This window comes from Dermacentor andersoni, chromosome 8, assembly GCF_023375885.2.
Source record: "Dermacentor andersoni chromosome 8, qqDerAnde1_hic_scaffold, whole genome shotgun sequence".
Taxonomy (NCBI): domain Eukaryota; kingdom Metazoa; phylum Arthropoda; class Arachnida; order Ixodida; family Ixodidae; genus Dermacentor; species Dermacentor andersoni.
This window is the reverse complement of record NC_092821.1, coordinates 113,526,014-113,540,068: the sequence shown is the minus strand read 5'-3', so window position 1 is coordinate 113,540,068 and position 14,055 is coordinate 113,526,014. Positions and strand designations below refer to the sequence as shown.

The window sequence follows — 14,055 nt, the reverse complement described above, 5'->3', positions numbered from 1 at the left end:
GTGAAAAAGGAGGCTTTTTTTTCTCTAGCACCAGACCTCGCACAGTCGCTGTATCCCCGTCTTTGTCTCACCCCCGTCCCACTATCTGTTGCCTTTATTGCGATATTAATTGTATGAACACTGCAAGCGCATTTGTGCCGTCGGCGTCGGCGTCGCCGTGACTACAAGGGCGATAACGCCGTCGCCGCGCGCCCTACGCTGTATGTGCGAGTGAAAGCGTGCGAGGGGAGCTGACGATCGCGGTTCAGTGTCACCCGCGAGAAAGGGACGAATGCGAAGAGGAAGCGCGCCGTCTTCTATCGCGCGCGAGGCACCCAACGTTACGAGGCGTCGGGTGGAGGAGAGTAAGGGGGAGGTGAGGCGTTCTCTCCGGCGCGCAGCTTTGTGCAAGGTATATGCAAACTAGTAGCGCAGCTTCCACAGAAGCCCACATGCCAAGCAAATGGCGGCTCGTTGCAACCGTCGCTATCTACGTATCGGGGGGACAACTAACAGCAAGCAAAAAATTAACTTAAAAAATAAAAAGAGACCTCACCACCGGAGATGGCAGTGACGTCAAGATCTTACGCTGCTTGGCGCGAATGTTTGAATTTCTTTAGGGTCCGGCATTGCGACCGCTACACCAGCAATTATTTTTTCTTTTGAGGCTGAGGCGAGCTTGCGACTTGCCTCAGGTGAAGCCCCAGCAAGTCATTAATCTAAAGGCGGGGTATATGTCTCAATGAGAACATAATTAGTCTGTTACTAACAATTGCCCCCGCAGGTTCCTTAGGAAGGTGATCGAATAGGATGGAAATAAATGATAGTGCCACAGAGGTTTCGAAAGCAACTTCACTATTATTCGCCTAGAATAATGTAACCAATATAATTGACCAAACAAAAGACGTTTAAATTGATTAAAAGTACTAAGGCCAGCACAAAGTAGTAATGTACAGCAACATATGCGAAAGCTTCTCACATAATCATTAGAAATTCCGCGCGACAACGTGTAAAAGATAACACCGAGGAGCTCAAAAACCAAGAAGTTGAAAATTCTGTCTTCTGAGCGACTGAAAAGAGGCTTTGCACCCACGAATTTGTCTTGAGAGCGACTAGAAGGCATTTGGCGAGCGTCTAACATGGTCTGGCTGAGAGCCTGTGTTTTGGCCGCCTCTGTACTTGGCGTACCATCGCGTCGACTGAGTCAAAGTTGCTTTGGAAACGCGCATTCGCCCGTGTATTTGTGTTCTTAAAGTGCAAGAAATAATGCCCGGAAAGGGAGGGATGCTTGAAAATTAGGTGTTTCCTTCATATTGTTACGGGGTTCCAAACAGTCAGACGTATATTTACAGGATATTTACAATAATTGTAGCAGCTGACAAGACGGTAGACAGCGCGCGTAGTCCAGAGCGTTGTCTTCTTCCGACCAAGCTAAAAAAATGGCTGTGGCTTAGCTAAGGTTAAGCCCAGGATGCGAAGCATACTAGCCTTTATTTTAGTTGTTGAACCACTGTTTAGCCTGGTGAACTGCTGTTGCTTGGCTATATTTGGTTCGGCTAGACGAAGAAACAACTCAAGCGTTACTCTGCTTCGCCTTCAAGAGTGGAACGCGACAGCGTTCCCGTCGACCCGCCAAGGGGTGGAAGACAATGGGCTACGGCGCAGCGACTAAGCGCCCCGCATTGGACGCGGTGAGCGTCGAGCAACACAGCGTTCGGTGCGGCAACGAAATGTGCGCCTGAGCAAGCGACGCACGCCTGAGCCTTAGAAACAGCTCGTTTCTAAGGCAACACCGCATTCACTAGAGGCGCTTTTGTACCGCTTTGAAGCATCGTACTCGTGGCTCAGCGGTAGCGTCTCCGTCTCACACTCCGGAGACCCTGGTTCGATTCCCACCCAGCCCATCTTGCAAGAGTTGAGCCAAAGCCACCTAGAAACAAGCGCAGCTGCTTATATACCGCCGCGACGCCGCGAGCGACGGCGCGAGTTGGAGCCCCGTTTCTTCTCTGTCGTGACGTCACGGTGTCACGTGGTATTGAAGGCGACACCGCCGCGCCTGAGGAGCTGGGTTGAGCTCTAGCAATATGCTTCGCATAAAACATCTCCTTAGTCAGCGTGTCACATGACTTCCGGCGGCTGAAGCACCGGCTCGGTGCCGGTTAGGAGGCGGGCGAGTGATACACCTTAAGACGCGCGACGTGGACCACGTCGGAGCGATGCTAAGCCACGGTTGGCTCAAGAAGGGTGATTTCGTACGCGACGTCAGTTACTTGACGCAAGACACGGTAAGGGCCAGTGTAGCGTGAAAGTAACCTCTTCGAGAGGCCAACGCGTCGCGATGGCGACCAAAGGTGAACCAGGGCACCCGGTGTGTAATGGACGTCACGATGGCGGGCGTCAAATAAGCGCCGCTGACTGTCCTGCGACTCCACAAGTCGACGTCGGGCAACGTGGGGTGCTTCTTGTGCTTTGAGGATGGCTTCACGGGCGTGCTCGGATGTGGAATTCAGACAGCAGGCAGAACGGCGTCGAAAGGGAGCGTAGGGTCGCGGCCAAACAAGAGGAAGAATGGCGAGAAGCCTGCGGTATCATGGCGAGACGAATTATAGGCGAAAGTAACGAACGGCAGCGCAACGTCCCAGTCGCGATGGTCAGCGAAGACATACATGGACAGCATGTCAGTAAGGGTGTGGTTAAGGCAATCGGTTACACCGTTCATTTGTGGGTGGTAAGCAGTAGCAAGTTTGCGTTTAGTCGCGCACGAGTGTAGAATGCCATTGACAACTTTAGAAAGTAGTGGCCTCGGTCGGTGAGGAGCTTTGCGAGGGGCGCCGTGGTGAAGGATGACGTTCTCTAGGAGGAAGTCGGCGACATCGGTTGCACAGCTTGTCGGAAGAGCCCGTTTGATTGCATATCGGGTGGCGTAGTCTGTTGCTACAGCAATCCACTTGTTTCCCGAAGCAGACGTAGGAAAAGGGCCTAAGAGATTAACGCCTACACGGAAGAATAGCTCTGATGGTACGTCAAGTGGTTGAAGGCGACCGGCAGGGAGTGTGGTCGGCATTTTGCGTCGTTGACAAAGGTCACATGCTGCGACATAACGGCAGGCGTCACGGTATAGACCAGGCCAATCAATAGAAGCGCCGACGAAGGCGGTCATAAGTCCGTGACACGCCAATGTGACTGGCAGTCGGTACATCGTGAAGCTGGGCGAGAACAGGCTGACGCAGATGCTCAGGCACAACGAAGAGTTGGTCAGGGCCGTCCGGGCGCATGTTAGCGCGGTACAGTATACCATCTTGAAGTTAAAACATGCGAAGGGAAGGATCGGGCGTCGTTGAAGTGAGCCGTTGAATAAGGCGTTGCAAGGAGGCGTCCCGACGTTGTTCGGCTTCAATATCGCCAAAAGCAGCCAGAGAGAGAACGGTGACCGGTATACCGGCCGCAGAAACGTCAGTAGGGTCGACAGGATGGTGCGACGTAAATCCGTCTTGATAATGATCCCGCACCTCCATCAAGAATGTTACGGGGTTAAAAACAGTCAGACGTATATTTACAGGATATTTAAAATAATTGTAGCAGCTGACAAGACGGTAGACAGCGCGCGAAGTGGAGAGCGTCTTCTTCCGATCAAGATGAAAACATCTTCTTCGTCAGCGTGTCACAATATTTTATGGAACTGGCTGGGAGGAGTCGACTTGCTAATAAATGTATGTAAAAGTGAACTTATCTGTAATGCCGCCCATTCACCACTTGCCCACCTTCTGCCTCTACATGCAGTAGTCCTGTTAGGCCAATATATCAAAATGATACATGCTTGTAATTCACATTTTTTTGCAGCTTATTGCGTCCGGTGGAGCTTCGTACGGCAAAGACTGCCGCTTACCTGTGCCACAACTTTGAATGATCGCACAAAAAGCCAGGAACGAGCATTCATGTAGAACAAAATAAGGATTTCATAATTTCAGATGACATCTTGCGTTTACCTTATGAAATTGCACGTGGCGCAGATTCTGCGGAGGCATGTAAAGATTGTTCGCGATCATTTTCACTAAATAAAACAATTCCACGCCAAGGCCGCGCGTGATTCAGCAGTAGAAGTACAAAAACAAAAATGACGCGCCGATCAACGAAGCCGGCGTAGCGTGTACCAGCTAGCCTTCAAAACGCGCGCGCCCAGAACCGAAATCGGAGGGTGTAAACAAGGTATATGTAGACTGGTAGCGAAGCTTCCATAGAAGCGCACATGTGAAGAAATGGCGCATCGTTGCAACCATCCCCATCTACGTATCGTGGGGACAACTAACAGCAGGCAAAACATAAAAATAAAAAAGTGACGTTACAAGCGGAAATGGCGGCCACGTCAAGATCTTATGCTGCATGGAGCGAATGTTTTAATTTCTTTAGCGTCTGGCAATGCGACGGCTACGTCAGCAGTTTTTATTTTGAGGCTGAGGCGAACTTGTGACTCGGCTCAGCTGAAACTTCAACGTGTCCTTTAACCATAGGAGTGGCATATGTCTTAATGTGATTATAATTAGGCTCTTATTGACGACAATTGCTCCATTAGGTTCCTTACGAATGTGAGCGAATGGGGGGGAAATAAATGACACTGCCACAGAGGTTTCAAAAGCAACCTCACTTTTATTAGTCTAGAGTAATACTACCAATGTAACTGACCAAACAAAACATGTTTGAATGCATGGAAAGTACTATGGCAAGCAGACAGTCATAATGCATAGCAACATATGCGGATCCTTTTCACAGAATCATTCGTAATTCCTTGCGACGCCATCTATTCATATGCAACAGTCATCAGACAAGACAACATTGCCCTACATTATCATTTAGGAAACATTGCACTTACTAATTCACCAGGCCGTCGGACACTCGCAGCCTTGATTAAGGAGAGTAAACGAACCTAGCGCCACGTTCCTTCGAGGAGCGTTTCGCATTTATCGTCCCGACGAGACAAGCGCGTCGCATACAGCAGCATCAACTGCTGCGGTATATGCGACGCGAAAACCTGCACTCACATGTTTCGCCAATGAATGCCATGCGCCAGGCCACGCAAAATTAGAAGTGCAGCGCACGCCGCAATTTGAACAGACACGCCAGGAAATTAAAAAAAAAAGTCGGATGAAACCACCGCGTTCAAGTGAGCATTGCCATTCCGCACGACGTAATAACTAGTTCGCAAAGTCTAGCCAAGCATTGCGCCACAATCACTGGTTGGTAGGTGGCACCAAGAACGAACTAATGAATTGAGATATAGAAAAATATATATATTTGTTTTAATACAACAAAACTACTTGAAACGGAATATCTGCTCGTATGACAGTATTCTGATAAAAAATGTTTGAAATTTTTTTTCACACATAGGTTTTCTAGATTTAGTGTTTGTGCCCCCCTCACCTGGTCGCGCTCCAATTGTGCACCACTAACTGATGTCTTTGGCGATAGGTTTTGGCACGCCTTCCGTTCCAAGAATCGAGACCTATTTAGAAGGACGTTGGTGTTAATCCCATTCGCTCAGTGCGCGCTAATCAATACGGCCGCTGGGCTCTATGCGAGTCTCCGCTCTTGTTGAATTCGTTTAGAAAAAGCTTATGCAACAAGAGAAGATACGAACACTGAGACACAATCAATGCACATTTCCACCAGGACGATCACATATACAAAGTACGAAGCGCTGTATACACGGCACGTTTTCAAAGAACTGTCCGAGTCCTCACTCACTAACACATAACCACATAGACCCACGCAACACACATTTATCCAGAAACTAATGGTCACGTTATATAAAATGATGTTGATACATAGAGTGTACACAATGGTTATGTACAATGATGATGTGACAGAGAGATTTTACATAATCTTGCAGTGTGGCTATGAGATGGGTATATACAACGATGATCGGGTATACGAGATCACGCACACACAGAAGCAAGAGGCAACTACATTTGTGCACATTCAGTGAACACCACTGATAGCCTGGCTACAAGAACCAGGCTGGTCGACAATTAAGCCATAACCCGCCGTGGTTGCTCAGTGGCTATGGTGTTAGGCTGCTGAGCACGAGGTCGCGGGATCGAATCCCGGCCACGGCGGCCGCATTTCGATGGGGGCGAAATGCGAAAACACCCGTGTACTTAGATTTAGGTGCACGTTAAAGAACCCCAGGTGGTCGAAATTTCCGGAGTCCTCCACTACGGCGTGCCTCATAATCAGAAAGTGGTTTTGGCACGTAAAACCCCATAATTTAAATTAATTAAGCCATACGCGTCTATCAGACACCGACAGGAAGCGGCATGACCACTGTCGAAGGATCTCTTCTTCCCCAAGGAAGAACAACTCCTCCGACAGAAACGATAGTAGCTCAGAGTAGAGCCTCCCCAGAAGTGGAAACAGAGCGCGGCGACGATGTCCAGCGGCAACTGCCTCGCACCGGTTGCGCCATAGACAAAACGCCCCCGCAGCAATTAAAAGTCGAGCAAAGCGAGCGCGTGAGCAGCGACCAGATGTAATAAAGTGGTTAATTCCAAGGCCACGGAAACCAGTATGCACGGCCCTCCAAAATACCCTGGCAACGACTCATTGCAGCGGTACATGTTTATTGGATTCCTGAAAGGGGCAATTTGGACACAACGAAGATGGGACTACGCCCCACCGCTCTAACCTGTCACGAGTTGGAAGCACTTTCCAGCCTAGACGCCACATGAAGTCGCGTAGGTGGTCAGGCAGAAACGACGCCGTTATTGCATCCCACGACACATTATTGGAACGTGCTCGGCGCGCAGGGGGAACTAGAGATAGCAGTAAGGCTGACATAATATCTACAACACGGTTCTCGAGAACGTCTACATCAGGACATACCTGTTGTATGTGGCGATAAAAGGCCACGGCCGTAGAGTAAAATACAGGAGCGTCTAACACTTGTGGTCCGTGATTTAAATGTACGCCCGGTAACATGTAGCGAATTTTTGTGCCACGAAAATAGCAGGCGAGTTCGCGCGCAGGACAAGGATCGCGCTGCAACAGATGGAGCAGAAATCGAAGAGCAAGCAGCCGGCAGCGGTGACACACGGATGGTAACGTCAACCCACCGCGAGAGCGTGGTTGCCCAAGCGCCATGCGACAGACCAGTTCTGTACAGCCCGACCAGAAGAAGGAACCGAGAAGGGACTGCAGAGACCTAGTAACTCGTAATGATGGCTTTACAACGCGACAAACGTACCACACTCGGGCGCAAAATACAGACTGTGCTAAGTACCTTCTTTCTAATAGGTTAAATCATATCCTTGAACATTTCGAATATTTCGCCTTACATCTTCAAGAATTGAGGGCCACACAGAGTATGATATGCCATCATGGGTGTCATCAATCCCTAAAATACGAATAGAGTCACTCTTTTGAAGACGGAAAATAGGACTTAGGTGTGTATGTGGTGAACCAATGAACAAATAACGACATTTTGAAAAATTTAGCGCAGCACCTGAAATATTTCCGTACGCAATGAAAATTCGAAGGCAACGGGATAAGCTATCTTCATTCATGTGATGTCATCGGCGAAGGCTGTCACCTTCAGAACACCGCTACCAGGCAGTGGGAGACCGCACACGTAAAGGTCTCTCAATATTGAGCGCAGATGCGGCTCAAGGCTGAGCACAAAGAGCACTGGGGATAGAGGGCACCCTTGACGAACACCACGGGTAACGGGAAATGGTGCACTTTCCCGACCATCAAGAAACAACGTACTTCGGATATTTGAATAGGCATTCCTAATAAGTTCAACAAATTTTGACGAAAAGCCGAACGAGGTCAGTACATTAAATATGTAGCTATGTTCAAGGCGATCGAATGCCTTTTCTTGATCTAGGGAAACTAACAGACCACGTGCTGACCTGGTCAGCGTGTATGTCATTATGCCACGCGTAACGAACGAAACACCGTGTATCTCTCTGCCAGGGACTGAGCATGCCTGGTGGTGCCCTATTAAGGAAGTCATTAGGCTTCCCAAGCGTCGGGTGAGAACAGCTGTAAAGGTTTTGTAGTCAACGTTGAGAAGCGTGATTGGCCTCTATTCTTCTGGACGAACGGATGATGGATCGTGCTTAGGTATCAGTACAATACGACCGCCGCGAAAACCAGACAGGAATTCAAAGTTCTCAGAGCAGCGGCTGATAACAGACACGAAAGTGGCATCAATGTCTTCCCAGAATGTTAGATAAAACTCTACGGGTAACCCGTCCGGTCCTTGGGCCGAGCCACGCTTCATGGACGATAATGATGATTTTACCTCGTCAGCTGACGGTCGTACACAAAGACGTTCAGCGACTTCAGGTGGAATCTAAGACAGCTCACTAAGCATACCGACGTTATCATGACCCATTCGCATATTCGTACGCACCCTGTTTAAAATGCGATACCAAGAGCGAATAACCACGCGCGGGAGGCGACATAACAGGAAGTGATCTAGGAGCCACAGAACCGAATGCACTCGGCTGTCTAAAAAGCGAGTTTCTTGCAAAGCGCAGAACTTCAGGGTGTGCACATGGACTACGTCTGCATCGCCATCGCTGGCACAGACGACGCTGCGATGACGCGTTGGAAACGCCTGCGTAGCTAACGCTGCCATGACCACATCGGCGGAGTTGGTTGGCTGACCCGAAGGGCAATACGGAGCTTCGCGGCAGTATTTGCCAGTTCTCCTGACGTGCGTCGTCTGAGTGCACAAGTGAACAATGCAGACGCCACTGCACCTTGGGCGCGTCCCATGACTCTGGGTCAGATCTAGAAACAGAGGCTCGCAAGACCCTTGACAAACAAAAGCGCGAATGCGCTTCATGTAGAACGCGGATGTCGAGGCGCAAAGGTTTCGCTGATGAAAGAGCAGAGAAGCAAGCTGCAAGCATAACTGGTCGGTGATCGGAAATATAAACAGGAGATGACGGTAAAGTTATTACATCAGACCGGATGACACACTGAGCTAAATAGTTTGACACATAGGCACGGTCTAACCTGCCTGGCTACGCGGCGCGTCGCCATGGCCAGACAAATGAACCATGAAAAAGTCTATATGTACCCAGCAACGAAAAGTGCTGGACGAGGCGACGCAACTGCCGTACGTTCCAATCAGGGCGACCCCAGCCCGGGCCTTGCACACCTGCTCGCGCGTTTAAAACGCAATTAAAATCCCCAATAAGAACTACGTGACGACCGTCGAGGAAATACACGTCCAGGTCACGAAAAAAATAATTGGACTTAGTGGCTTGCGCGGGCCCGTAGATGCACAAAATACGTAACCTAAATGAAGACAGCACACAATCAAATGCTAATATCCGCCCCGTCCCATCATAAAGAACATGATAATCTCTCAGTAAAGCTCTGTTAAGCATAATAATATGGACTCCACTGGAGCGTGACACGCGAAAGAGAAAAAAAAGCGAACCAGGAATGCACGTAAACAACTATAGACATGCGCGCTGTACACAAGCACGCTTGCTGAACTCCCAGAATTAAAACCAAGCATGTGGAACAAGGTTTTCTCCAGGTGAAATTTCGCCAAAATCAAATGGATGAAGTGCGCAGTCAAAATTATTTGATTAACCAAAAGGAACTCATTATAGAGCATGCAGCCTTTATGAAATAATTTTAAAAATGGTTTGTAATAGTACAGTTTCCTCTTTTTGTGGGGCCAACTTTGCGCCTCAACGATGCGGAAACTTCGGCTCAGTTGCGCTTATCCGCGGAGTACGATAAGAAAGGAGCGCCGACTTGTGTGTGAAGTGATTTTAAAGAGAATGGGAGAGATAAGTGCAGTGCCGTAACTGTCTCTCACAGGAGGACACCTCAACAGCACTGCACGGGGAAAGGGGTGTGGGGAGAGAAAGATGAAGAGAGAGGAAAGGAGGAGGCGGGAGGGTCCAACCCTCGTGTGCTCGGGTACGTGGTGTCGCAACGCACCAAACGCCTGCTGACGCAGGCGCCCCTGCGGGGTTCGCCGCCGCGCCACACATTCGCTAAGGACAAATCGTGAAACGACAGTGGCGTACCAACTATCTTTAAGGCGAAAGCCTTCCTAAGCTCATGGTGAAGTTTGTGTCAGCCGACGTGACCGCCGGAGTGTCCGCCGAAGCGTCATCACGCCATATGAAGACAGATTAATAAAATGATTGAAAGTGACAGTTAGTGAATGATAGCGTTGTAACAGAGATTGGTAGAGGCTAATAATGACTAGTAATGACTAATAATGACTACTGATGACTTGTAATGACTACTCATGACTCCGAAATGACAGATATGTCTAGCGACGGCTTGTAATAACCACAATTGATTAGACATAACTAGGATTGTCTATTAATGAGTAGTAATGACTACTCATTAATGACTTGTAATGACTTGTAATGACTACGAAATGATTAATATGTATAACGACGGCTTGTAATGATTACAATTGATTACCGATGACTAAAATGCTTACTAGTGAGCAGTAATGACTAATAATTACTGAAATGACTTTTAATGACTAATAATGACTATGATATGACCAACATGTCTAACGACAACTTGTAATGACAACAACTGATTAGAAATGACTAAAATGCTTCGTAGTGAGCAGTAATGACTAATAACGACTGAAATGACTTGTAATGACTAGTAATGACTACGAAATAACCAATATGTCTAACAACTTGTAACGACTACAATTGATTAGAAATGAGTAAGAATGCTTAGTAATGACTAGTAATGACTAATAATGACTGAAATGACTTGTAATGACTACTAATGACTATGATATGACCAAAATGTCTAACGATGGCTTGTAATGACCACAATTGATTACAAATAGCCATGACCAGTAATGATTAAGTCATTCTGCAAGCGTCTTGTATGGTCTGGCTGAGAGCCTGTGTAGTTTTGGAAACATGCAGTTCGCCCGTGCATTCGTGCTCTTAAAGTGCAGGAAATAATGCCCGCGGGAATGGGGGAATGCTTGGAAATCGATGTTTTCTTCATAATTTATAGTACGGATTGGAATGACTCGAGTTTTTTCGACGCGATGTATGCAAAAGTGAATTGCTTTCGTTTGCAATGCCGCCCATCCACCACTTTCGCACGTTTCTCCTCTGCATGCAGTATTCCTATAAAGTCTACATACCAAAATGAGACATGCTTGTAATTTACGTTTTTCCACTGATGCCGTTGGTGGAGCTTCGTACGGGAACTACTGCTGCTTACCTGGTGCCGCAACGTTGGATGCACACGCAAGAGACCGGAAGGAGCGTTTATGTACAGCGAAATAAACGTTTCCTCATTTACAAGGCGTTTTCCGTCTACTTTACGAAACTGCACGTGGCACAGATTCGATGGAGACTTGTAAAGATCGTTCGCAATCATCTCAATTAAATAAACGATTCCACACTAAGACCGCGCGCGAATGAGTAGCAGAAGCAAAAAAAAAAAAAGAAAAGGAAGGCGCCGAGTAACGCAGCCGGCATAGTGCGTGCCAGCTAGCGTTCAAAACGCGCGCGCCCAAATCCGAAACCTGAAGGAGTTAATCCCATCCGCTTGGTGCGCTACAGTCAATTCGGCCGCTGGCCTCTATGGGAGTGTCCGCTCTTGTTGAATGTCTCTCTCTATGGTTCTGGCTTATTAATGGTGAGCCTACTGCGCGCGTGATTGCACACGTCACAGAGACGCGCTCGTGCCGCTGCTCACGCTTTCATCGTCATCGTCTTCTTCCACAGCTGGCTCCGATGCCGCTCATCATACCAGAGTTCCCATACTGCCCCTCCTGCTGCGAAGGCACTGACGGCACTGGCCCACTGCCAGTAGGTGCGGCGATTTCGACCTGAACTAACCTCCGACTTAGATAGCACAAAAAGAAAATTAGGCACGTGTTACACGTTTGTAAAACGTGAAGGCGAAATTGCAAACTTGGAACACAATTGCCGCAATTCTTCATAAACGTATCTTAATCGTGACAAAAATGTGTGCCAAGAGTGTAATCAGGCTTTCGCCTTAACGTTTTCCAAACGTGTAAAACTTGTTTAATTTTCAAGCTTTGATACAGACGCGCGTCTGCCATCGTTCAAGATATCGCACAGTTGTCTCCAAACATTTCCATTTAACGGAATACTGGCAAATTCAGATATTTCTAACCCACCAGAGCATCATACTGCGACATAACAAGGTCTAGAAAATGCAGCTCTATAACTGACACAGGGTTACTTTTTGCTAAGTCAGCCACAATTTTTACTAAATTATGTGGAATTAAATTTTGTTATTGCACGCCTAACAAACTTATTAAGTAGCATATGTTATTTATTCAAATGAACCGCTCAAATGTTTTGCATTAGCACAGGTTTTAGCTTTCACGGTCAGTTTTCCGCCATGGCGAAAGGCCAAGTTCTCGTATTTTCGAACGCAGGTACATGCAGCTGCCCTTTGATAACACACGCGCCAGCAGCCGCCAGTGCCAAAAAAAAAAAAACATCGTGGGAAAAATTACTGCAGGAATTCACTATTGGGACTTGTCAGAAATGCGTAAGCATTATTTACAGTTGCACATCTTGCACTCATGCAACGAATGATAGATTTAGCAGGCGGTGCTACGCACACCGCGGCTCACTGTGTCAAGAATGACGTAATATGTGCGGCAAGTATTAACGCGATAGCGCAAAGGGGCCCCGTGTCGAAGAAAATCCGGCTTCGGACGTCGTCTCTGCAAAAAGATTTTCGGACCACCCATACCTAGGTCATCCATGTGGCGCAAGGAAGTTACTTAACTAATTGAATTTCTCAAGCTAAATTACGCAGAAAAATCGTAATGTACGGATTGCACACGACCTACAGGCATGATAGCGTCGGATTGTGATTTGAACATACCAGAAAAAATAAATTTGTTATGCGAAAACTCAAATTAACCCCTTTCCCGGCGTTTCTCCCATTCATAGACCGGCCACGGCATCCGCCATTTGCGCGCGCCGGTGCGCGAGTATCTCGGGGGCCACGGGGCGGCGCGCCCGATTCCTTGCAATATCTCCAGATAGAAAAAATCCAGACGAAAAACTTTCGAACCCTTCCCCTACCGGAAAACGGAGGTATGGGAAACTTGTACTGCGTGCACCTGACCTTCGTCACGGTTAAGTACCGCACAGGTAACGGTGCCGGATCGCTTCGGCTTCCCGATCCCTCAGCTCAGGATCTTCTTGTTGCTGTCGGATTGAATATGCTCAGGCGGCTCCAAAGGCGCATTTATAGTCCGACGTTATCGGCGCGCGGGCGAGTGTCCTTACACGCCGGGGGCGTCGAAGCGCATTGGCCGCGTTCGGTTACGTTGGCGGCGCCAGTGCGTTTAACCATCGGTCGAACTATAGACGCTGTTATTCGCGCCAACGTGACGTAACGTGTGCGCGCTCTCACGCTACGCCGAAATATATTTAGGCCTTAGCGGCTGGATCGGCGCGCCGGCGGCGAGCCCTTTCACGGGCGAGTTCCCATCATCGTCCGTCGAAGGTTGCCAGTTCTTCAGGGGAACGCACAACGTGTGGCCGTCCCATCAGTTCTCCGAGCCTGAACTGAACGGAAACGAAATCGGCGCAGCGCGCGCGAAACCCTTTCCTGCCCTTTCCCGCCCCGGCGGAAACGAAACGGCTCTGATTGGTTGTGCGCGTGGCGTGAGCACGCGCCTATGCAGCTGAAATCCTTGCTAATGAATCACGCTCCGGCGCCGGCGCAGCTGTCAGCTCATGAGACCGCCCTTTCCCACAGGTGCTCTGCTCTGGGAGCAACTGGGTTTTTGCGTGACTACATCGCCACCGAAACATGTGAGCCAATACAAGCGTCGCTTGAAAATGTTCCACGGCATTTTCTGTTACCACTTCATGATTAGACACTGACTGGTAAGCTTTCCATTGGATTAAAAAAATAGGTACCATGAAAATTGGTTGTCAGTCCTTTTACGCTTCACGAAAAAACAAACACGAGGTATACGAATCCGTAACTCCGCGCCAAAAAGCAACATATTAGCTACATAAACTGCATTCATTACAGCATGAGTTACACAAATTT

At 48.3% G+C, this 14,055-nt stretch overlaps 1 protein-coding gene and 1 pseudogene across 1 annotated transcript in view; both read right to left on the bottom strand.

Annotated features, from left to right (window-relative positions):
* Positions 1 to 14,055, bottom strand: part of LOC129384403 (uncharacterized) — a 48,312-nt gene that overhangs the window by 17,166 nt on the left and 17,091 nt on the right. The window lies entirely within an intron of this gene.
* On the bottom strand, positions 6,247 to 6,810 carry LOC140219955 (uncharacterized; annotated as a pseudogene).